The sequence below is a fragment of the Sus scrofa genome, chromosome 13, assembly GCF_054392235.1.
Source record: "Sus scrofa isolate SSC_HxYL_T2T_F1_AM1 chromosome 13, Sscrofa_HxYL_maternal_Yorkshire_Landrace_v2.0, whole genome shotgun sequence".
NCBI classification, from domain to species: Eukaryota; Metazoa; Chordata; class Mammalia; order Artiodactyla; family Suidae; genus Sus; species Sus scrofa.
Genome location: NC_139395.1, coordinates 138,568,961 through 138,592,891, shown reverse-complemented (window position 1 = coordinate 138,592,891; position 23,931 = coordinate 138,568,961). Strand labels below are relative to the sequence as shown.

General features: G+C 43.6%; 1 non-coding gene across 1 annotated transcript; it reads right to left on the bottom strand.

Moving 5' to 3' along the window:
- Nucleotides 1-3,619: 3,619 nt before the first annotated feature.
- Nucleotides 3,620-3,722, bottom strand: LOC146397649 (small nucleolar RNA U13). The gene has a single exon (XR_014825415.1). It is a non-coding gene; the product is annotated as a small nucleolar RNA U13 (small nucleolar RNA).
- Between the last annotated feature and the right edge of the window lie 20,209 nt (nt 3,723-23,931).

Below are 23,931 nucleotides of genomic sequence, written 5' to 3'. Positions count from 1 at the left end.
TCTTTCTTTTCTTCTCTGGCCAACTATGGTGGAGGCTCTAAAGAAATTAAACTTTGAAATACATCATCACAAAACATTGTGGAGGAAGAGGATCACAGAAACCATTCTTTCAGCTAAGGTAGCCACAGCTGTCAGGATCCACTGAGTTGTTTATTTTTGTTTCCAAGTAGGGACTAAAATTCTAGGGCTGGACATCAATTCTGGGAGGGATATTACTCCAACAAATAAATGTGGTTTAAAAAGAAACATCCCTACTATGACTAGGAACAAACTAGAATTAGATTAAACTGATAATATAATGTCGAAAATTATTCAAGATACCTCATAAAATTCCATCTTGCATATTTGTATCTCCAAACACTCGCTTAATAAATTCCCTTTCTGAGTTAGAGTTTACAATAACGCTGAAGTTCAACCATTTAATAAACTGTTTTATTTTTCTTTAAAAATAAATAAAATCACAGTTAAATTTAGCAATCCCAGCAACCTAGCATCAATCACCTCCCCTTCCGTCAGACCATGCATCCTTCACCCACGACTGTTTTTATTAACTGGGATACGCTCCACCTCTGTGTAGCTTTATGAAATGTGTTTTGGCTTGGAGCACAGAAAATCCATTTAGACATTAATAGTCTAGCTGCGAGTTATGCTATTCATTCACAAGAGTAACAACAGTGTGCTGTGATTTTTTTTCCAGCATTTTTCCCTTAATTTTATTGGCTAATAAAATCCAAACACTGGAACTTTTCCCCAGAAAGCGGCGCCAAAGGAAAGTAGCTCCACAACCAGACCCCCAAGGGCTCTCCAAGTAGGACCTGAGCCTTGGGTGCAGCCCCAGGGGAGACAGGAAGACCTGCTCTCTAGCAGATAGGCTTCCCCACAGGGTCAGCCAGAGGTTTTCCCTATGTCTTCCTGACCCAGGGAGGAACACGAGGGGCTCCCTCTGGTTCTGAAAATTCAAAATGGCAGAATCACTATCCAGCATTCCCTCACTTAATTCTTTCACTCAAATGTCCTTTTTCTTCCAAACCTCAACAAGTAATGTTGAGCATATACTATGTAACAGATTCTATGGTAAGGTGCTCCGCACATACAAAGAAGCTTGTCCTTCAATAGGACAGCGAGAGAATGTAAGTAAACCAATAATTGCTGCGCAACCTGATAGGTGCCAGAATGAGACAGAACCAAAGTACATGGACGTAAATTTGGCACAAACTCAGTTAAATTAAGGTTTAAAAAGGAAAACAGCTGGCGAGTACAACCGTTTTGTAAAAAGAATGTTTACAAAGTGCTATTATTTATACTAAATAAAAGTGGGTTAAATATGCATCAGAACATCACCTCAACCCCATTAGACAAACAGTAAGGGACAAAAATAGGCAATTAACACAACAACAACAAAAGTAATGACACAGCAGCTTTGGTTGTTTGGGGTTTTTTTTTTTTTGTCTTTTTAGGGCTGCACCCCATGGCATATGGAGGTTCCCAGGCTAGGGGTCTAATCTGAGCTGTAGCTGCCGGAAGATCTGAGCCACGTCTGGGACCTACACCACAGCTCACTGCAACGCTGGATCCTTGACCCATTGAGCGAGGCCAAGGATGAACCTGCAACCTCACGCTTCCTAGTGGGATTCATTTCTGCTGCACCACAATGGGAACTCCTGAAACAGCAGTTTTAAAAGAGCCTCTATTTTATTAGTCTTCAAAGCACAAAAATTAAGGCAATAAAAACCAAAAACTTATAAAATCCAGTTCTCAGAACTCTACAGAAAAATCGAAGCTAGTAGCAATGTAAATTTATACAAACCTCTAAGAAAACAATTGGGCAATGTGACACAAGTCAAAATAATAATTATGTTGTTAAAACCAAGGCGCTCAATTCCACAGAATTTATCCTAAGGGAGTAATTATAATGAAGGAAAAAAATTATATGTATACAGATGTTTGTCACTGTTATTTATATTAGTATTATATATTATTGTCACTGCTATTTATATTAGGGATACACTGGATATAAAATACATTCCTAATATAGGGGGGATGTTTTAGTAGATCACCAAAAAGTTAATTATAAAGTCTCTGTAGTAACATGAGAAATGGTTTACTTCTTAATATAAAATTTAATAAAAGGAAAACACAACAGTGTACACAATACTAACTCTAGCCTCCAGATCCAGTTGGGACTCCAGCAGCAAAAACCCTCAGCTAGAACAAGTTTCAAAATGGCTTAGGAAACTTTAGATAATTCCATAGTCAGAGTTAATGAGCCCTTCTCTTTTATGCTTCTTTCTTCCTAGCCACCTCCCACTCTTGTCATCCTCTGCCTGATTTATTCCATTTTAAGATTCTTTTTTACCTCTCTGTCTTCCTCCCTTTAAGGGTGAAAACAATGTCCTGCTCATTTTTGTAACCACCTACCCTTTCACCAGCCGCCAACAAATTCGATAAAGTCATGATTATCCAATTTACTTAGCAATGTACAAATATGTATGAAAGAATGCAGAGAAAAGACAATAATTTTGGTAGGCTGCTAGAACTCAGAGGAGATTTTAAAAATTTTTCTTGGAGTTCCCTTATGCTGCAGCGGGTTAAATATCCCTTGTTGTCACTGCAGCTGCTCGGGTGGTTACTGTGGCAATCAGGTTTAATCCCTGGCCCGGGAATTTCCACATGAGGCAGGCATAGCCAAAGAACATTTTTTTTTTTTTTTATGTTTTGTTTTATGACTTTTTTTTTTTTACCATGGATGGAACCCTGATTGCCTGGGCAGGGTTTCACTGCAGCCTCTGAAATCAGGCTGTAAATATTTATGCTCCAAATGAGCCAGCAAGTTTATCTGGAAAAAGTAAATTGATAAACTTGAAGGACAACCTAAGACTTTTTGGAGAAAAAAGCAAGGAAGAGGCCTTGTTCTGGAGAGGTGATAACTTCTTTTACAGCCATGGTAATATGTGACGGAGAGAGAAGTCAACAATGTGGACAACTGAGTGTGACTGTGTGGAATAGGTCTGACTGTAACACACAGAGCATATTTATCCAAGTGTGCAGTAGTGCTGGACACCCACTGCCTTTCATTGTGAGCTTTGTTGACGCTGAAGGGCCACACTTGGCAACGTGGCATAGGACCCAACTTGGACATGAATCAAATTCATGGGAGGCATCATTTATTTCCTTTTTCCGCTCATCAGTAATATTCGAAAATGCTCCCATTTTATGATCTGGCTTTCAAAGAAATTAAACTTGAATAGCTCAAAATTGTATAATCATGTGAGAATTCAATTGCAGTTTTTAACAGATCCAAGTCTGCTACATCGTTATTAGGTAATATGACGCTGATGATAATATTGACAGCTAAAATCCAGAGTCTAGCTACCATGTGCCAAATACAGTGCCAAACAATTGGGAAGATGATTAGGCATACCAGCCTGGCGTTCATGTGTGGTACTTATGTAGCATAGAAAAATTCTAGGAAATTCAGGTGAGTCTGGAGGTAGATAGTCACGTTTAGCTCCCAGAATAAAATTAGATGCGCAGGCCCTAGAGCAGTGCCCTCATTCCACATGGCAGCAATGGGAAGGAGCTAAATTTCTTTTCTTTTTTTTTTTTTTTTTTCTCCTCACTTCAGACGGGTAATGTGCCGACAGTCGTAAAGATTTGAGGGAGGCACATGTCACACAAGCGTGTAAACACCCAATCTTCCTGCTCATGAACTACAAAGGGATCCAGGAGCTAAATTTCTAAGTTGCCCTTTAGACAAGGCATGCACTTTCTAGTTCATCATTGTCCCTGCAGCTCCCTATTGAGCTGACGCCCAGCCTTCTTTCACTTACACAGCTTGCCTGTCTCCAATACTCTGGAGTTTTCAACCCCTCCAGCTGGACATTATGACTGCAAGTCAGGCATTGGCCACTACATGAGACAATGCCTATAGGCAGACATAAAGCTAAAAGGGACATTGGCGATCATATAGCCTGATTGTTTTTCCAAACCTTTTATAGCAGCGAAGTATTTCTTCTAATAGTCTTATGCAAAGACCTGATCTCTAAAACAGGAGCTGTTCTGGCTGAGGGTGGGGAAAACCCCAAGGAGCACCCAACCTGCCTGGCCCCCCCTTCTCCCCTGTTCCCCTGTGGGACTCCTTGACACTTTAGAGGTGCTGGCAACAGTCCTGTCTCCTCATTATAAAGCAGAGGGCATTAAGAGGTGAAGTTACCTGTCCTCAGTCACACAGCCAGTTAGTGGTAGAAAACCCAGGTCTCTGTTAAATGATTCACTGTTTGGCAGCTTCTTCCACGAAAAAGTTGTTGAGTCTGTAGAATGTACAATGATGATTGAATAATGATTACTCCTCTCCTTTTTTCAAGCCTTCTTGTTACCCCATGTCACATACCAGCAGGTACCTTTGTTTTAAAAGTTTTAAACTAGATAGTCAAGCATTGAATTATGAAAGTACACGGTCTTAGAGCTGAAAGGAATGTTGAAGATTTTTTTCATCCCACCCCCTCATCTTACAGACCAGGAAAATGAGGAACTGCTTGAAACTGATTCCCCCTCTTAAGTGTTCCAAGTTACCCTCCTGTTCAGTATATCCAGGGCTGTTACATTTTGACTTGATGGTAGAAGCCAGAACTTTCTATTTTAACCAGTTTCTCTATGAAAATCACGAAGTTAAGATATAAATTAAAGTTGTGATTTCTTTCTCTTTGTGATTTTCTTCAATCTTTGAAACACACTCTCCCAGCTGGGCTTTCAAATATCTCTTTACTCCAGAAAGTGCATTAACAAACTTATGGAAAGATTATTTCAGACTGAACTTTTCCAAGAGACTGCGAGTCACACTATCTGTGGTCAAAGAGCTTTTATTTTCAAATTTCCAATCCATGACACTGTAGACCAATAATTAATTTTTTTTTCTTTTTGGGGCTACACACTTGCCATATGGAAGTTCCCAGGCTAGGGATCTAATCAGAGCTGCAGCTGCCAGCCACAACTACAGCAATGTGGGATCCAAGCCATATCTGTGACCTACACCACAGCTCACAGCAACATCAGTTCCATCCACTGAGCAAGGCCAGGGATGGAACCCACATCCTCATGGATACTAGTCGGGTTCTTAACCCTCTGAGTCACAACAGGAACTCCCCAATAATTTTAAAATACAATGAAATTCCATGAATGGACAAATGAAATTTTTTAAAGACGCACAAAACACAAACATTTTTTAAATTATTAGATTCTAAACATAAAATTACTCTATCAAATTTTTATAACATTTTCTAAATGCCTAGTTTCTATTCCTGTAATCGCTCCATCCTGAACCAATAATAAATACTTTATGAACCAGTCTTGAAGCTACTCTGCTCCAGGGTAAAGCGCCATCCTAATGGTTGGTCTGGATACAGGGCATGTCGGTAAGACCACTCACATGAACCAGGTACCACTTCCCATCTTTCAATCCAAGCCCCAGACAGCCGTTTTGAGAATGCGGTTATGGTCCTCAAATGTCTGAGGCATGGCCACTTACAGCTCAGGGGGAAAGACAAGCACACAACCTTTTGATGGCACCACCTGGGAAAGAGTAGGGCAGGGCTCAGATAATGGTGAGCTTGGAAAATGGACTAAGGGATTTGGGGACTTCATCCCCAAAGTAAGGGGAAGTTGAATTATATTTGGGTACAAGAAAGATAGTTTTGGGAGTCCCCGTCATAGCACAGTGGAGACAAATCCGACGAGGAACCATGAGGTTGCAGGTTCGATCCCTGGCCTTGCTCAGTGGGTTAAGGATCCAGTGTTGCCGTGAGCCATGGTATAGGTCGAAGATGGGGCTCATATCCGTCATTGCTGTAGCTGTGGTGTAGGCTGGCAGCTGTAGCTCAGATTCGACCCCTAGCCTGGGAACCTCCATATGCCCCAGGTGCAGCCCTAAAAAGACAAAAAAAGAAGGATAGTTTTGGAATTCCCTTCGTAGTTCAGCCAATAATGAACCTGATTAACACCCATAAGGATTAATATTCATGAGAACTCTGGTTAACATCCATGAGGATGCGGTTTTAATCCCTGGCCTTTCTCAGTGGGTTAAGGATCCGTTGTTGCTATGAGCTGTGCAGCTTGGATCACTCGTTGCTGTGGCAGTGGTACAGGCTGGCAGCTGTAGCTCCAATTCACCCCTAGCCTGGGAACCTGGGAATTTCCATGTGCCACAGGTCCAGCCCTAAAAAGCAAAAACAAAAAAAAAGGTAGTTTTGCCTGCACTGTGGAACATGGTTTACAGGAAAACAAGACCTATGAGGAGGCTTCTGCAATAGTTTCAAAAAGAGATAATATGGCCTGAACTAGTAGAGTTCCCAGAGCAATTTAGGGGACTTGGTTATTGATTGAGTGTAGGTGATGAAGGGCAGTTGTAACCCCACCACCAACATATCCTCTGCTTTGGCTCCTCTCTGAAGTACCTAGACCATAGTATCTGATGCACATTTCCTGAGCTGTTTTACAGATGCTAAAACACCCTCCAAATGGAAGACATTAACTACTTAATGACCATGAGCACATGGCCCCTAGACCTACTGGAGCCTGAGAATTAAAAATGTTAACCCTTGTGACATCACCCAGTTACCTACTATCAACCAATCCATGCAGGAGCTGATCACATACCCTGGAACTCCCTTCCCTCACCAGGCCTTTAAAAATGCTTTGCTGGAGCTCCCGTTGTAGCGCGCAGTGGAAACAAATCCGACTAGTAACCATGAGGTTTCAGGTTTGATCCCTGACTTCACTCAGTGGGTTAAGAATTCGGCATTGTCATGAGCTGTGTTGTGGGTTGCCAGCGGGACTGGGATTTGGCATTGTTGAGCCTCTGATGTAGGCCAGCAGCTATAGCTCAGATTAGACCCCTAACCTGGGAATCTCCATGTGCCCCCAGTGTGGCACTAAAAAGAAAAAAAAAAAAATGCTTTGCTGAGGGAGTTCTCTTGTGGTACAGCAGGTTTCGGATCTGGTGTTGTCACTGCCGTGGCTTGGGTCACTCTGACTTGGGAACTTCCACATGCCGCTGGCGTGGCCAAAATTAAATAATTTAATCAAATTAAAATGCTTTCTCTAAACCCATCAGGGAATCTGGGTATTCTGTGTAATAGCTGCCTTGGACTCCTTGTTCAGTGTCCAGCAATAAACGCTGCACTTTCCTTCATCGCAACCTCGTGTCAGTAGTTTGGCTTGACTGTGGAGTGGGCGAGCAGACCCAAGTGTGGTTTGGTAACACAAGGAGAAGTTGACAATGACATTCAGGCTTTGGCTTGAGTGACCTGATGGCTGGTGGTGGTATTCACTAAGATGGGGAGCCCAGAGGGAGGAGGGTGCTGAGAACAATGAGTTCAGCTCCTGACAGCCTATGCGGAAGCTTTCGTGACCCTCTGCTATGGCTCATGGTGGTCACTAACTGGAAAGCGCTATCCTTATATTCACTCATCAACTCTCAACCACAGAAAGGCTTTGTGACCATAAGAGAGCTTATGAAGAACATTGAAACAACATGGGAAACATTTATTAAGTAATGTTAGGTAAAGTAATAAAAATGCAAATTAAAACCACATAAAGTTCTTCCCCTATTAAACTGGCAAAAAAAATTTTTTTCTTTAATTAAAATGCCCAGAGCTGCCAAGGATATGGGAAAACTGGCACTGTCACACATTGCTGGTGGCAGTGGAAATTGGTATAAACCTTTTAAAAGAAATTTGGCAAAATGCATCAAGAACCGTAAAAGAGTTTGTATCCTATGACCCTGTAATTCCATTTCTGGGAATCTATTCTAAGGAAATAACTCAAAATGTGGGAGAAAGCACTTCGTATTTAGAGATATTTATCACAGCAGAAACTAGAAACAACCAAACTTTTAATAATAGGAATTGGTTAAATAAGTAATGATAAATTTCTTCGCTGGCCTCTCATACATAATGCAACTGTTCAATAATGAAGATGAGTGCTTGTGCTATAGTGGAAAGTATATATGTATAATATATATCTGCTAGGATCTTAATTATATACATAATTTCCATGGGGGGAAAAAACTAGAAGAATCATAACGATTGGGTTAGGGTGAATGCATGGATAACTTCTAAGGTTTTTCTAAACCTCAAAGTCATTGTAAATGGTCAAAATGTTTATATAATAGAAGCCAGAGTGCATTTGGAATAAAACTGTTAAGTGAAAAAAGTAATAAAATTTTATCTGTGTACAAAAAATATGTATGTTTGCTCATAGACCAAGGATGAAAAAGACCATAGGTAAAAGCAAACAGTTGATTTGTTCGGGTAAAGGATTTTTTTAGTTCTTTTTTTTTCTTTTCTTTTCCTTTTAGGGTCACATCCACAGCGTATGGAAGTTCCCAAGCTAGGAGTCAAATCAGAGCTGCAGCTGCCAGCCTATGCCAGAGCCACAGCAACTCCATATCCAAGACTTGTCTGTGACCTACACCAAAATTCACAGCAACCTTGGATCCTTAACCCACTGAGCAGAGCCAGGGATTGAACCCACATCCTCATGGATACTAGTCGGGTTCATTACCACCAAGCCACACAAGAACCCCAGGATTTTTAAAAATTTTTATTGTAGTTACAGAATTATACATGAACTTATATTCATTTCAAGCAATCTAATCAATCTTCAAAATTGATCTCAAAAGACTTCCTATTAAGGCTTCCCCCATCTTCTAATTAGACATTATTGCTTCTTCTTTGAACCACCATTGCATTGGTTTTAGTTGATTATGACTGTGGCCCAGTAATTCTCAAATCTTTGTGTACATAAAGAACACCTGGTGTTCATTGCTGGGCCCCACCCCAAGTTTCTGATTCAGGAAATCTGTGTGAAGTCTAAGCTTTTGCATTTATGACAATTTCCCTGGGATGCACATACTGCTATTGTGGGGACCTACACTTTGAGAAACATTGTAGGAGCAGAGGCAGATACAACAGGATACCCACCCCCAGGAGCCATGTCTCTTCTATTCCTGCCTCAGCCTCTGCACAATGTTAATTAATCCAAGACTAGAGACTATTCACCCAAGCTGTACCGTTCACACTATATCATGTCCCTGGCACATAGCTGGTCCAAAGGGCAGACCAGCTGTTCATGCCAGACCAACTGGAACCCTCCCCTGTTATTTTTCAAACATGGAACCGTTAAGATGTATGTGTGGAACCTTCCTGGAATGGAATATAGCCAGCCTTAGAGAAAAACCCAGATGAAATACAGAGTCCCAAAGGTGTTTGTCTGAGCCTGTAGTAATTTGGATACTTTTAGATGAATGTAGTGGACATTGAACTCAAACTATGAACAAAATAATTTTTTTTTAAATTGTCTCACACAACCTTAGATAAGGTGGGCCCTAGGACTGGCGGTTACAACTAATGAACAATTTCATCAAAGACCTGGGTTTTTTCCATCACTCTGCCCTTACTACTTGGAATATCATGATTGGAATAGACGAATCATTGGGGTAGAACATTAAAGGATGTAATACAAGGAATTAGGCAAAGGCGGTGAGTATAACCAGCAGAGACTCAGGCTGTGTCATGGAGTCATGACACAAAGATCTCCAAAGAACCCAGGAATTATCCTTCTGGAAATTTGTTGTTCAATTCTTCTTTTGATCCTGCGACCGTCCACCCACCGCAATATACTTCCAATTGTTATTAGGTTTGGTTTTGGGTTTGCTTTTTGCTTTGCTTGCCTTGGGTTGCTGTTCATTCTAATCAGAGCCCTAGCTGTTATCTTAGTCTACCTTGGAGTACCTCATTTTTTGTCAGCAGTTTCCATTCGCCCTTAAAATAACCATAACCCTATCCCCCTCTGCAAATTACAAGCCTATGGCTTCGGCTGGGGTCCTACCCTTGCCTCAGAAGATGGAGCAGATAACCTAGACCAAAGCTCATCAGCATGCCATTTCTTCTCCCCTACCTATGATGGGTTGAGAAACGAGCATGTTTCCTGTTTCAGCCAGTGATGCATCATGAGGCTTTTGCTCATAATCCTAGTAAAGAAACTTCTTCTATTTCCTATTAGAGAGGAGCCAGATTGGTAGCCCCAGGAGCTGCTAGGAACCATCTGGCAACCACAAGGGTAAAGCCTACCTGAGAGTCAACCCAGAAAGAGAAAAACTGGCCCCTGAGCCCCTGGCCCCTGTTGTGCCTACTGTCTTTGCTTAAGCTGTATGGAAGCAGAATTTTTACCACTTATAAACAGAAGTGTCCTAACTCATAAGTCCTCTTCCCACTCTTCCTGCTGCAGTTAGATCATGTGAGAGCGGAAAGTGGCTCTGGTCTGCAGCGGTGGCCCTGGTAGCCACATTAGTGCCTGGCATACAGTAGGTATCGAAGCAGAGTTTCTCAGATGGGCTTCAGGCTGCCTTCATAAGCACTTCTGATAGAATCCCAGAGCTCAGCATAGCTACGTGAGCCTCTCTGTCTTCCCTGAGCAGGTACCAATGCAAGGCCAAGAACCTCCTGAGTCATCAGCAGAGATGTGCAGGTTTTTGTCCCAAGGGAAGCAGCAATGTGGGTTATGACTAAGAGGTCAACTTGTAGGTTCCAGTTGGAGGAACTGTAGAGGCCAGTTTCACCCACCTCACTGCCCCACTCCCACCCAAAGTAGACCCTGAAATGCAGACGTTTACACAGAGCTGTTTATTTTGCAGCTAAGAGACCCTGCTTATATAATTTGCACGAGGGCCAAATGTTAAACTTGAGGTTGAGGACACGAGGATGGCCATGCACGTAAAGAAAGTAGTTTTTTCCATTTAGCCAGACTCCTGTTGTTTCCCAGGATTCCCATCAGGATTCCCACTTTCCAGCGGAGCTGCATTCTGACAGAGCCTGAAGCTCAGAGCAGAGAGAATTACTGGGACAAGCTTGATCTCTCTTGGACACCAAGGAATCTCACAGCCTTCTCCTTTGGGCTCTGACCTAAGACTCCTGCAGCCTGTTTGCAGGAGACTGGGGGCCTCTTGATTTTCAATATGTCCTCACCCACCTAAAATGCCCAGCACCTGCAGAACTTAACTTTCTAAAAACACATTAGCCTAGAAAGGAGCACTCAGCTTCTTCTTTCAGGGGCCTGACCTTGAGGTGACTGTCTTCCAGAGCGCAGAACAGCATGCTTTGTCCTCAGCATCTTAGCACCCTGGGGCCCTGGGTTGCTTTAATTACTACCTCTACTGCTAGGAGATGGGCAAGCTTAACCATACCAATAGGAACTGAGAGGATGAGAGCAGAACTGATGAACCTGCTGCAGTTTTGCTAGTTGATATTAGTGTGGACTGAGCCCAAGGCCCCCTGTGTCCCAGCTCTGCAGACCCTACTTGTTAGCAGGAGATCATCAGGATATACTAGTCTCACCTTTTAGACCCTCTTGTGACCTGGATCCTTGTCTCTCTTCAGCCCATCTCTCCCCATATCCCCATGATCCAGACCCCAGTGATAACCGTCTTGGAGTTGACCCCCTTGGAGCAAGTTGTATCACTGCCCCATGCCTTTGCCCAAACTGTTCCTCTGCCCAGATTGTCCTCTGACCTCTATCCTATTCAGAGCTCTCAGCCTTCAATGTTCAGCTCAAACGCCATCATCCTCTCTATCCATCTCTCTCTTTTTCTTCATCTCACCCCCTCCCCCCACCCCATCAATAATCTTTCAGTCCTGAATGCTCATTGGTAGCTTGAGGCTGTGTTGTTTAGCCTCACCATCTTTGCCTGGCTAGCTCCTATACATTCTTTATTGTTTGTTCAGGTTATCATCTCCTTGAAAAAGTTTACCCTGATGTTCCCAGGCTGGACTGAGTGCCCCATCAAGCTTCCGCCTTGTCTTAAAATTATGTGTATGTCTTTTCCCCACTATCTTTGAGGGCCTCCATGGCAGGGACAGAGTCACAGTCATATGCATGTCCCCAGAGTCCAAGACAGGGTCTGCCACATAATGGGGATTACTTCCATCAGCTTAGATGGGCTGAGGTACCTGCTGGTTGGGACACTTTCTCAGAGCTACATCTCAGGGAGCAGTTGCCCAGGGTAAAGGAGAAGATGTTTACCCCGTCCACTGCACCTCTCTGGAGAGAAGGGAAGGCAGAATCAGCGAGCCTGATACAGCAACAACTCAGTCTACTACTCTGGCTCCTCCCTGGCATTGTGGGAGTTTGTCCTTCCAGCTTTCAAAAATTCAAATAAAGTAGCATACACCAACCAAGGCACTAGGTAGGGATCAGGGAGACATAAATAAGGCTTATCCTATCCCCAAGGTCACCTAGTGGCACACACGAACACGTGCAGTACACAGTCCCTTGGAGTAGAAACGAGGTGGCACCAGCTCTGCCCAGAGGAGCTGACGAAGGCTTCGCAGAAGGAGCCATCCCTGAACTGGGCCCTAGAGACTGAGGATGAATCCAGGCGAAGATGGGAACTAGCGTAGAGCAGTCCAGGCAGAGGGACCAGCCTGGGCAAAGGCTCAAAGGCTGGAAGGCTGGAATGCACTGGCAAGTGGGTGGGCGAGCACATGTCTCCCCGGCTGGTGTCAGAGGCTTGGTGGAGGATGAGGGGTGACATGAGGACAGATGGTAGTTTGCAGCCTGCTTGGGGGGAGGGAGGCCTTGAGCACTCACCGAAAGGTGAGGCTTTTGTTTGATAAGCACTGAAGAGCCTTGAGGGTTATTAAGCCGAAGAATGAAAACTAGCAGCCATGTTTAGGGTGAGGAGGTGTATTAGAAAGTATTGCTATTGTCGCTAAGGATGATGAGGGCCAGGTCAGGCGCTGCGCTAGAGAAGGAAAGGTAGGGATGGCTTAAGAGATGTTATGGGGGTGGAAGTACAGGAGCCAAGCCTGTTCAGCATCCCAAATCCTTCCAAGCCCTCAGCTCCCCACCACCAGCTCCTAGCTCCCCAGCATCCTTCTTCCCTCCTTGGCTGTTAGCTTCTAAGGCAAGGAGATTCCAAATGCTGACTACATCGTCCTTGGCCCATCTCAGCTTCTGGCAAATGAATTGGTGTCGTTCCCCAGAAAGCTTTTCTTGAACTTCATCAAGTTAGCAAAGAGGAGAAGTGTTAACAGTATGATCTGTTGAGTCTCAAATTCTAATCCCAGCCCTAACACTCACCCAGCTTTTTCACTCCCTGAAGTTCTGCCAAAATCAAAAGAGAAGGTCTGTGCCAGACACAAGTAATTTCAGCTGAACAAGCACTTGGAGGGTCACAGAGCACTGCTGTGCCTGCAGAATGTTTTGCCGCTTCAGAACGGGCTTGGGGCGGCTGGTGGCAGTGCCTGTGGGTGACATGGTCAAAAGGAGCATGAAGACTATTTTTCTTTGGTAAATAAATGTTCCACTGTTGATGCTGCAGTAAATCAGAAGTTCCAAGAAGACAGGTGCCATTCATTTCTTAAAAGGATGGAGGGAGAGAGAAGGCACGATTCTGGACAGCCTTTTTCTAGTGAAAGACAAGGATAATTTAGCCTCAGCAGCTGGAGAAAAATCAAGGTTTGAGAGACATGCAGTGCACACTCTTGAGTGCCTAGTCCTTTAAAAACACTATTACATTTAATCCCCACAATCGTCCAATAAGGCTGATGGTATTATGCCCATTTCACAGACGAAGGAGCTGAGGTTTGGAAAGGTGAGATCATGTGCGAGGGTATAAAAACAAATGCTGTTTATATACAGCACAGGCTGTATAGAAATGTTTTTACGCTGGGAAATGTGAATTTAAAATTATATTGATTCCCTTTCATTTGCATAGGGCTCTAGAGTTTTCTTTTTGTCTTTTTAGCCCCACCCCAGCCCCCGAGGCATATGGAAATTCCCAGGCTAAGGGTCGAATCGGAGCTGTTGCTGCTTGAGTACACTGTGTGGCCACAGAAACATGGGATCCAAGACGTGTCTGCGACCTACACCACAGCTCACGGCAACATCGGATCCTTAACCCACTGCGTGAGGCCAGGGATCCAACCCACATCCTCACAGATACTAGTCGGGTTCATTACTACTGAGCCACGACAGGAACTCCATGGGTTGTAGTTTTCAAAATACACTCACATACATTATTCTCAAGTCATACTCAGAAAGACCCCATGAGGAGGACCATAAAATTCCCAAGTAGAGACAGGGGAACTGAGAGTCAGGGAGAAGAAAGAGTCTGACAGCTGGGAACTGGGACTTGAACATGGGACTGAGTCCAGAGTCAGCTCTTTTTCCATAGAAGGATGCTCTGTGAAAGGTAAGGGGTTTAATAAGAAAGAGAAGGGGAGGGAGGACCAGGGGAAGGCTTCCCGGGGAGAATTTATTGTGTCAGTGTCGGTAGAAAGCTGCACTGACATGCAGTGGTTTTGTGGTCATGGGTCAGGCCGGGAGCCACAACACTGGAATTTGACTCCAGCTCCTGCCCTTAGCCCACCCATGCCTCAGTTTCCTTCCCTGTAAGTGGTGATAGCAATGGTGCCTCCTTCACAGAGAATGCTCTGACCATGAATTTGGAAGAAGCATGATGAAGATGGCCTGAGGCATATAAAATCATAATGAAGTTTTGCCAGTACTGCTATTGTTATGACTGCTGCTGCCGCTACTACTTCTGCCATCAGAGAGTCCGGGGATAAGGCTGAGCTGAAGAGGGAGGGCATAGCATTTCAGGTTGCCAAGTTTGAACCTTGTCTTAGTCTGCTTGGGTTGCTCTAACAACGTACCACGGACTGCGTGGCTTCTAAACCACAGACATTTATTCCTCATAGTTCTGGAGCCTGGAAGTCTGAGATCAGGGCGCCATCAGGGTCAGGTTCTGGGGAGGACCCTCTTCCAGGTGGTGACTGCTGTTTTCTCCTTGTGTTCTCACATAGTAGAAAGAGGGCAAGAGAGCTTTCTGGGGTCTCTTTTTGGTTTTTGGCTTGTTTTTGTTTTTTCTGGGGTCTCTTTTATAAGGGCACTAATCCCATGCCTGAGGGCTTCACCCTCATGACCTCATCACCTCCCAAATATCCCACCTTGCAACAATAGCACCTTGGGGGGAGGGGGTCAGGGTTTCTACATATGAGCTGGGCAGGGGCAGGGAGGACACATTCAGCCCATTGCAAATCCAAAGGAGCAAAAGTTCAGTTGTAGTTAAAACAGAATAAGTGTTATTTGATGATGCTGAGTCTGGCAAGAGTGTGCAAGCCTCCCTATCACCTTTCGCCATCTGGACTGCATGCCACCCCCCACCCTGAGGACTTCTAGCAGCTCATGCTTCCTCCCGCACCGCACTCACCCCAAGGGACTGTTATTGCCCAAAAGTTACCTGCCTTCCCAACTCCCCAGTGAGTAAAACCATGTCTCTCTTTTCACTAGTACATCTTTTGTCCAATTCATTGTCTGGCACTTAGTAGGTGCTCAATAAATATTCTTGTGATAAATGAATTATAAATGGATGTGGGATGATAGCTTGAAGAGGAAAAAGCCTATACGGAGACCAGCCAAGAGGCAGATGCAAGATGTTGCTTAGGATGGGGACAGAAGGATTAAAAAAAAAAAAAATTGAGAAATGCAATAGACATATGGAAGAAGGGACAGATAGATAAGACTTTGTGAAGGATAGACTATGAGAGTTCAAGGGAAAGGAAATGTCATTGTTGACTCCAATCTTGGCCTCTTGGACACTGATAATGACCATTTAAAAATGGAAAGAAAGAGGGAGTTCCCATCGCGTGGCTCAGCAGAAGCGAATCTGACTAGTATCCATGAGGATGCAGGTTTGATCCCTGGCCCTGCTCAGTGGGTTAAGGATCTGGTGTTGCTGTGAACTGTGGTGTAGATTGCAGATGTGGCTCGGGTCCCACGTTGCTGTGGCTGTGATGTAGGCCGGCAGCTGTAGCTCCAACTGGACCCCTAGCCTGGGAACTTCCATATGCCCAAAAAAAAAAAAAAAAAATTAATTAAAACAATTAAAATGGAAAGAAAGGAGAAATTGTCTTGTGAGAAGATTTGGCAGTGACTGTGCCCTTGCTGAGCTTCATAAAATTGCTGGTGATGAAAATGGAGGAATACGGGGCAGTATGGGGTGAGAGGTGCTGACTGGAGATGGGGATTTGGGAAGAACCAACTTGATAAACTTCAGTGAGCACCTCTTCCCTGGGAAAGGGGCAAGCACCAAGAGGCAGGTGAGACTGACAGTCAGAGGAGACAGGCAGCAGGTACAGGGCAATATGGTCTTGGAGGTAATATCATTCCTAACCTGTCAGTTTTGCCTTGGGCAGTGTGCTAGAGCTGGCTTTAAGCCAACCTTTGGCTCTGCACAGACACTGTCTTTCACTCTGCCTCCTCCCACTGCCCATCCTTGCTCTTCCCTTCGCTTGGGCGGTCACCCCCCCTTTTCCCTGCTTTACAAAGAAAAACATAAATAAAATACAAGCAAGAAGAAGGCATAAGCACCTAGTGTTCTAAAAGAAGAAAGGCAGCCCTTAGCTCTTGGGACCACTCACTCCCCTCTTCCTCGATCCACACTTTGCCCAAGTGCCAATGGGAGAATTACATCAGGAAGGAAAGCCATTTTGTAACAGAAAGCCAATTTTGCCTAAAGTGAAGCCCCAAAAGAACAAGCCATTTCATTTTTCTTTTGTTTTCTTTTTTTCTTTTTTCTCTTTTTCTTTGGGTCGTTTTTTAAGGGCTGCACCTGTGGCGTATGGAAGTTCATAGCAATGCCAGACCCAAGCTGCGTCTGCAACCTACACCACAGCTCATAGCAGCACCAGATCCTTAACCTACTGAGTGAGGCCAGGGATCCAAACAGCATCCTCATGGATACTAGTCAGGTTTGTTGCTGCTGAGCCAGGACAGGAACTCCTTTTTTGTTTTCTTGAAATATTTTATTACAATCATGGCTACTGTGAACCCACAACTTCTCCTTTCTTCATTTCTGCAGGAAAACTAGCTGCTGGGGCTCTCAAGAAAGCAAAAGCACAGAGACGTTTCTTCATGTTTCTGCCTCCCCCTAGGTAGAGAATTAGGGAAAAGAAAACTAATACTCATCTTCATTATGAGACAATGGACAAAAATTGGCTTTGGAGTCAAATAATCTCCTTTTTCACTGAAGTGTAGTTGATTTACCATCTTTTGTTAGTTTCAAGTGTGCAGCAAAGTGATTCAGGTTTTTTTTTCAGATTATTTTCCATTATAAGTTACTACAGAATATTGGATATAGTTCCCTGTGCTATACAGTGGGTCCTTGTTGTTTATCTATTTTATGTATAGTAGTTTGTATCTATTAATCCCATACTCCTAATTTAGCCTCCCCCCTTGCCCTTTTGGTAACCATAAGTTTCTGTGAGTCTGTTTCTGTTTTGTGTATAGGCTCATTTGTATTATTTTTTAGATTCCACATATCTAAAAAATGATATGATATGGTATGGTATGGTATTGATGTTATATATTGATTGATATCTATTGATTGATATACCATACCATATCTAAAAAATGATATGATATGGTATGGTGATATGATATGGTATTTGTCATTCTCTGTCTGACTTACTTCACTTGGTATGAAATCCTCTGGATCCATCCATGTTGCTGTAAATGGCATTATTTCATTCTTTTTTAAGGCTGATTAATATTCCACTGTATATTTTTATATATATATATATGTATATATTTGTTTATATATATGTATATATACGTACCACATCTTCCTTATCCAGTCCTCTGTTGGCGGGTACTTAGGCTGCTTCCATCAATTGGCTGCTGTAAATGGTATTGCTATGAACATTGCAGTGCATGCATCTTTTCCAATTAGAATTTTCATATTTTCCAGGTATATTCCCAGGAGTGGGATTGCTGGATCATATGGTAACTCTATTTTCAGCATTTTAAGGAACCTCCATACTGTTGCCCATAAAGCCTACACCAATTTACATTCCCACCAAAAGTGCAGGAGGGTTCTCTTTTCTCACACCCTCTCTAGCATTCATTGTTTGTACACTTTTTGATAATGGCCATTCTGACTGGTGTGAGGTGATACCGCATTGTGGTTTTAATTTACATTTCTCTAATAATTAGCAATATTGAGCATATTTTCATGTGCCTGTTGGCCACCTATTTGTCTTCTTTAGAGAAATGTCTGTTTAATCTTTTGCCTATTTTTTGATTGGATTGTTTGTTTTTTGATATTGAGTTATATGAATTATTTGTATATTTTGGATACTAACCTCTTGTCAGTTGCATCATTTGCAAATATTTTCTCCCATTCTGTAGGTTGTCTTTTCTTTTTGTCGATGATTTCCTTTGCTGTACCAAAGTTTTTGAGTAGGTCCCATTTGTTTATTATTGTTTTTATTTCTTTTGCCGTGGGTGACCAATCTGAGAAAATAGTGCTATGATTTATGTCAGAGAACCTCTTGCCCACGTTCTCTCCCAAGAGTTTTATGGTATCATGTCTTATATTTTGATCTTCAAACCATTTTGAGTAGATTTTTGTATATGGCGTGAGAGCGTGTTCTAACTTCATTGCTTTACATATAGCTGTCCAGCTTTCCCAACACCACTTGCTGACGAGACTGTCTTTTTAGTCATTGTATATTCTTGCCTTCTTTGCCATAGATTAAGTCACCTCAGGTGTGTGGGTTTGGAGTCAAATAATCTCAGGTGTGTGCTCTGAAATGCAGGGGCTGACTTTCTACCTCTCGGAGCTGGTTCCCTCATTGATCAAACACAGCTGATAAAGACTGTACCTCCCGAGATGATATGATGGAGAGAGAGCCTGGTCAAGTACTCTGCAAAAGGAAGGCAGTCACAAAGGCCTGCTCCTGGTGGACCTTGCTGTTTTCCCAGGGAACTTGCAGCCTCTGCTGTCTGCAGACAACTGGAGGAGAGACCGAGGAGGGCTGATCGAGGGGGCCACTCCAAAGGGAGCTTTTCACCTAATAATTCCCAAGAATTTTCACTTTAGTACACACGTTTCCAGGCTCCACATTCTAACAAGCAAAGAAACCGCACATATTTGGGGGGCCAGAGCCACATGCCTTCCTTCCTAAGCTTATCCCATTCTGTCAACCCAAGGTGAACACCATCTCCAAACAAAATGTCTATTTCTGGCCAAACAAAGGCCCCAAAAAGACTGAACTGTCTACCTCATCAATGGTGCACTTGCTTGGAAAAGATCCAAGTATGTTGGATCCAGCCAGCTAAAAGCACCCAAGCCACTTTTGGAGAGAGTGGGCGGAAGTGAGGGCTCTGATTTTCATGTCGAACCCCATGTGGCCTTGGAAATGTTAAAAATAAACTTTCACCTGCATCTGATTTTCCTCTTTGTTACTGCAACCATTGTCCGTTTGAACAAAGAGGTAGCAAGAGCCTCTTTGAGCAGTTCACAGAGTTCAAGCCAGAGCCCAAATTGGAGGGACACAGATGTTAATGAACAAGGGGACCAGGAAGAGTGCTATTGGGAATAGAAAAACCTCCCCAGGACTGTCAGGCCCCCTCTGCTCTGCCAGCAGCCCCACCTGGCTCTTGGGAGGAAGACCTCGGAGTTGCCTGCGCCTCTCCCTGTCTGTGACTTGATGCTGGGACAAGATCTTGGTGAGTCAGCACCCCCCAACACGTCAATCTTTCTTCCTACTTGCTTGCATTCTGGAGGCACCCATCAGATTTGGGGATGGGTGGGTTGGTTAAAATAAGATGCAAAATCACAAACTAGGACTACAGCATTTCTTGGAAGCAATATGTTGTAGAAAGAACCTGGGCTTGGGAGCTGGATAAACCTGGGTTCAAATTCTTTCATTTTCAATTGTGTGACCATACTTGATTTCTCTGAGTCTTAGTTTGCATCTCTAGAAAATGGGCATTAAAAATGCCATATTGGGAGTTCCCGTTGTGGCTCAGCAGAAACGAACCTGACTAGTATCCATGAGAACACGGGTTCAATCCCTGGCCTCGATCTGTGGGTTAAGGATCCGATGTTGCCATGAGCTGTAGTGTAGCTCACAGATGCAGCTTGGATCCTGTGTGGCTGTGGCTGTGGTGTAGGCCAGCAGCTGTGGAGTTTCCATACGCTATGGTTGCAGCCATAGAGAGAGAAAAAAAAAAAAAGAAAGAAAGAAAGAAAGAAAGAAAGAAAGAAAGAAAGAAAGAAAGAAAGAACGAACGAACGAACGAACGAACGAAAGAAAGAAAGAAAGAAAGAAAGAAAGAAAGAAAAAAGCCATATTGATTCAAGTGCTGCTAGCTGCTGTGATAAACACACTCAAATTTAATTGGCTCTAACCTTATGGCAGTTTATTCCTGATCTGCAGCAAGTCCAGAGCAGGTGTTTCTAATCCACGGGCTGCTCTCCTCCAACAGGGGAGTTAGGTGCCTGTGTCCTTTCTTTGACCTCACCATTTTCTAAGCATGGCTTTCAAGGTCACCAGGATTGTAGAAGTCCATCCAAAGGTAGGAGGAAGACCACACTGGACTGTGGCAAGTGGAAGAGTTTTCTGCCAGGCCTAGAAATGTCCCATATCACTTCCACTCCCAGGTTCATGTCTGTATCACAGCTACACGGCTGCAGCGAATCGGTCCAGCTGTGTGCTCCGGGAAGATGGGGAAACAGGTTTGGTAAACATCTAGCTAGTCTTTTCCACGTACAACTTTTCAGGGAGATAATAAGGCTTAAATGGAAAGATTATGAAAAAAACAGTGTAGCTCTCAGCAAATGTTTGTTCCTTTCTCCCTTCTCTTCCCCACTGGCCAAACTTTTGTGAGAAGCAATGAGGGAATACTCCATTTGAAATGACATACAAATAGGAGTAGCTGCTGCCACCAACTCCCCGACCCCCACAGCCTTTGCCCAATATTGTCCCTGTTGCCAAAGCAGGGGACCCTGAAGTCTTATTATTGCTCCTTCCTCTCATGAGCAAGCCCTCTACCCACAGTCCTTTCAGCCTCACCGTGTACCTAGGCTTCCACAAAATCAGGAGATTCAGTGTTAAACCCTAAGTTTGGAAAACTATCCTGTTAGGAACTGCTGATGCAAGTGATGTTTGGTGATGCTGTGTTTATGTTAAATTCTATTCTTAATGCCTGTAGTTGGTCATGTAGGCTCCCTTTGCCATGATCCCGCTGTCCCCTATTGTGTTACATCTGGCTGCTTCTTTCATTTACCTGCCTGGCTCTTGGAAACATTTGGATCTGATATCCCGCAAGACCTCCTGGGGGCGCCCTGGGTTTCCATGCTGGGCTTCCACCTTTGAGCCCACCACCCCTATCCTGGATGCCTTCACACAATCAGCCATTCAGACCTCTCGGCTTTTGCCTGTGCCGAAGGTCACACCTTGACTCTGCTTTCTCTTTCTCTACACACACATGGCTTAGGGGATACCCTCTTCATGACTTCCCCAAGGACCGCCTCGTCCTCACTCCAACATTGGTTTCACTCTTCTCTTGTGTGTGCATCTAGGAGGAAGGGTTAGCAATAAACACCTTATGGAAAGTTGTGGTTTCACAGCATACGAGTAGATGTGGTTTCACCAGTTTTGGAGAGTTGATCTTCTCCCATGTTGCAGGTTAGAATTTCTACAGTATTTCTATGAGAAAAATAGGTCCCAAATTCCGAACAACTGAACTCTAAATGCATGTGATGACCCAGTCCTTTCATAAGTTGAGAATTGCATTGATCAAGGTTCTGATATGATGGAAAGCTCATAGACTTTGCAGACATAGACTTAGAGATGAATTTAAATCCTGGCTCTGGCACCTATGGGCAAATTACCTAAACTCTCCAAAGTATCTTTCTTTTTTGTTTGTTTGTTTTAATGATTTTTTTTTCCATTATATCTGGTTTACAGTGTTCTGTCAATTTTCTACTGTACAGCAAGGTGACCCAGTCACACATACATATATACATTCTTTTTTCTCACATTATCATGCTCCATCATAAGTGACTAGATACAGTTCCCAGGGCTATACAGCAGGCAAAGTATCTTTCTTTATCAGTAAAATGAGGAGAAAATGTTGTTTAGAGTGTTGGTACAAAGATTTAGTGAAAGTATATACATATAGCTCCTATCATAGTGACTGCTACATAATAAATAACAACTATTATCGCTGTCATAACATAAGAAAGAATTAAGATTGTCTATGATATTTGTTAAACTTTGAAAGTAACTTTGTGGGAGTCCCTGTTGTGGTGCAAAGGAAACGAATCCGACTGGGAACCATGAGGTTGTGGGTTCGATCTCTGGCCTCGCTCAGTGGGTTAGGGATGCGGCATTGCCGTGAGCTGTGGTGTAGGTCACAGACACAGCTCAGATCTGGCCTGGCTGTGGCTATGGCATAGGCCAGCAGCTGTATCTCAGATTGGACCCCTAGCTCCATATGCTGCGGGTGTGGGAGTCCCCCCCAAAAAAAGCCAAAAAAAAAAAGAAAGTAACTTTGTAACATAAAATTTCAATATCTAATTAATATGTTTTTATTATGGAAAACTGGAGGAAAGGAGAAACTTGAAAGGAGAAACTAGAAACCAATCAAAATCTCATTATTCAATAAAAACCACTTTTACCATTCTGGTGGTATTTCTCTCAATATTTAACTATGTACTTTATACTTTACACAATTGGAACTAAGCTATATTAACATTATTTTACAACCAACATTTTTTTTTTTTTTTTTTTTTGGCCGCAACCATGGCATGCGGAAATTCCCAGGCCAGGGATCGAACCTGTGTCACAGCAGTGATAAAACTGTATTATCAACCCACTGCACCACCAAGGGAACTCCTTACATCCAACATTTTTCATTGAAAACATAGTAAGCTTTTTTTCAGTAAAGTTATTTATAAATTCTTGTCTTAAAGAATTTAAATTTTAAGAGAATTTTAAAAGCATTTAATAATTTATCTATTCCTTTAATGCTGAACATTTAGCTTATTTCTATTTTTTTATTCTGAACAGCACTTCCATATAAAATCCTGGAAATTTTATTTTATCTATATTTGTGTTCATTTACTTAAAATAGCTTCCTAGAAGTATTGCCAAGTCAAAGGGTGTGCACATTTTTAGTCCTCTTGCAACAGTTAACTGAGTAGCCCTTCAGAAATGCGCTAACAACTTATACTCTGGGGTGTTTTAAAGTTTATGCTCTTGCCTTCCTGTTCACTTCTCAGAGGAGTCCAGGAGTTGATTCCATTGCCAGGGAACAGCTACTTTGGAGGGCACACTGCTTAGCCCAGCAGGCACTTCCTTTTCCTAACAGTGCCCAGGTTTCCTTTCGGGGAGTTGTCTCTGCCCCTTGTACAGTTTGGTGGGACATCAGAGTTGGAAGGGTCCCCTGGGTGGGAGAAAGGATGCGGTGGAGAAGCCAGATGCAGGCGCCAAGCCAGATCCAGTCTCCGCCCACTGGGGGCCCAGCTCTGTGCAGGGGCCTCAGGCCCCCTTTCCATAGAAACCTCATCCTAGACCTGAGGGCCTCCCACTGCATGGGTTAGGACAGTGCTGGAGTTTTTGGATAATACCCCCGACTCTTCCTTTCCTTTCCTTAATCCCAAACCAGGCACAGAGAAGGCACATAATCCCACAGTACCAGGCACAGGGAAGATGTCCAGCACACGTAAGTTGAAATGGCCATAGAGGGTGGCTGAGAGAGACTGAAGGGCTGTAATTTGCACCATATAGCTGTCTCCTGGAGCCTTGTTCTCAAAGGGAGCCTCTGGAGAAATCCCCCTGGATAAGGTTGGAGCAACATTTTCTTATACTAGATGCTAGACTTGTCCTGCCATCTAGTGGTGGGTAAAGGGAGCTGGCAGGGACCAGCGGCGCCCCCCCCCCCCCCCCCGCCCCCGCCACGGCTGAGGGTGGTGAGTGTGAATCTGTGGTCCAGGAGGCCACGAGTGGATGGCAGGTCATGGGGAGACCCAGAACACTCCATGGGCACCTCAGAACTCAGGGTGCTGTATGAAGGAGGCAA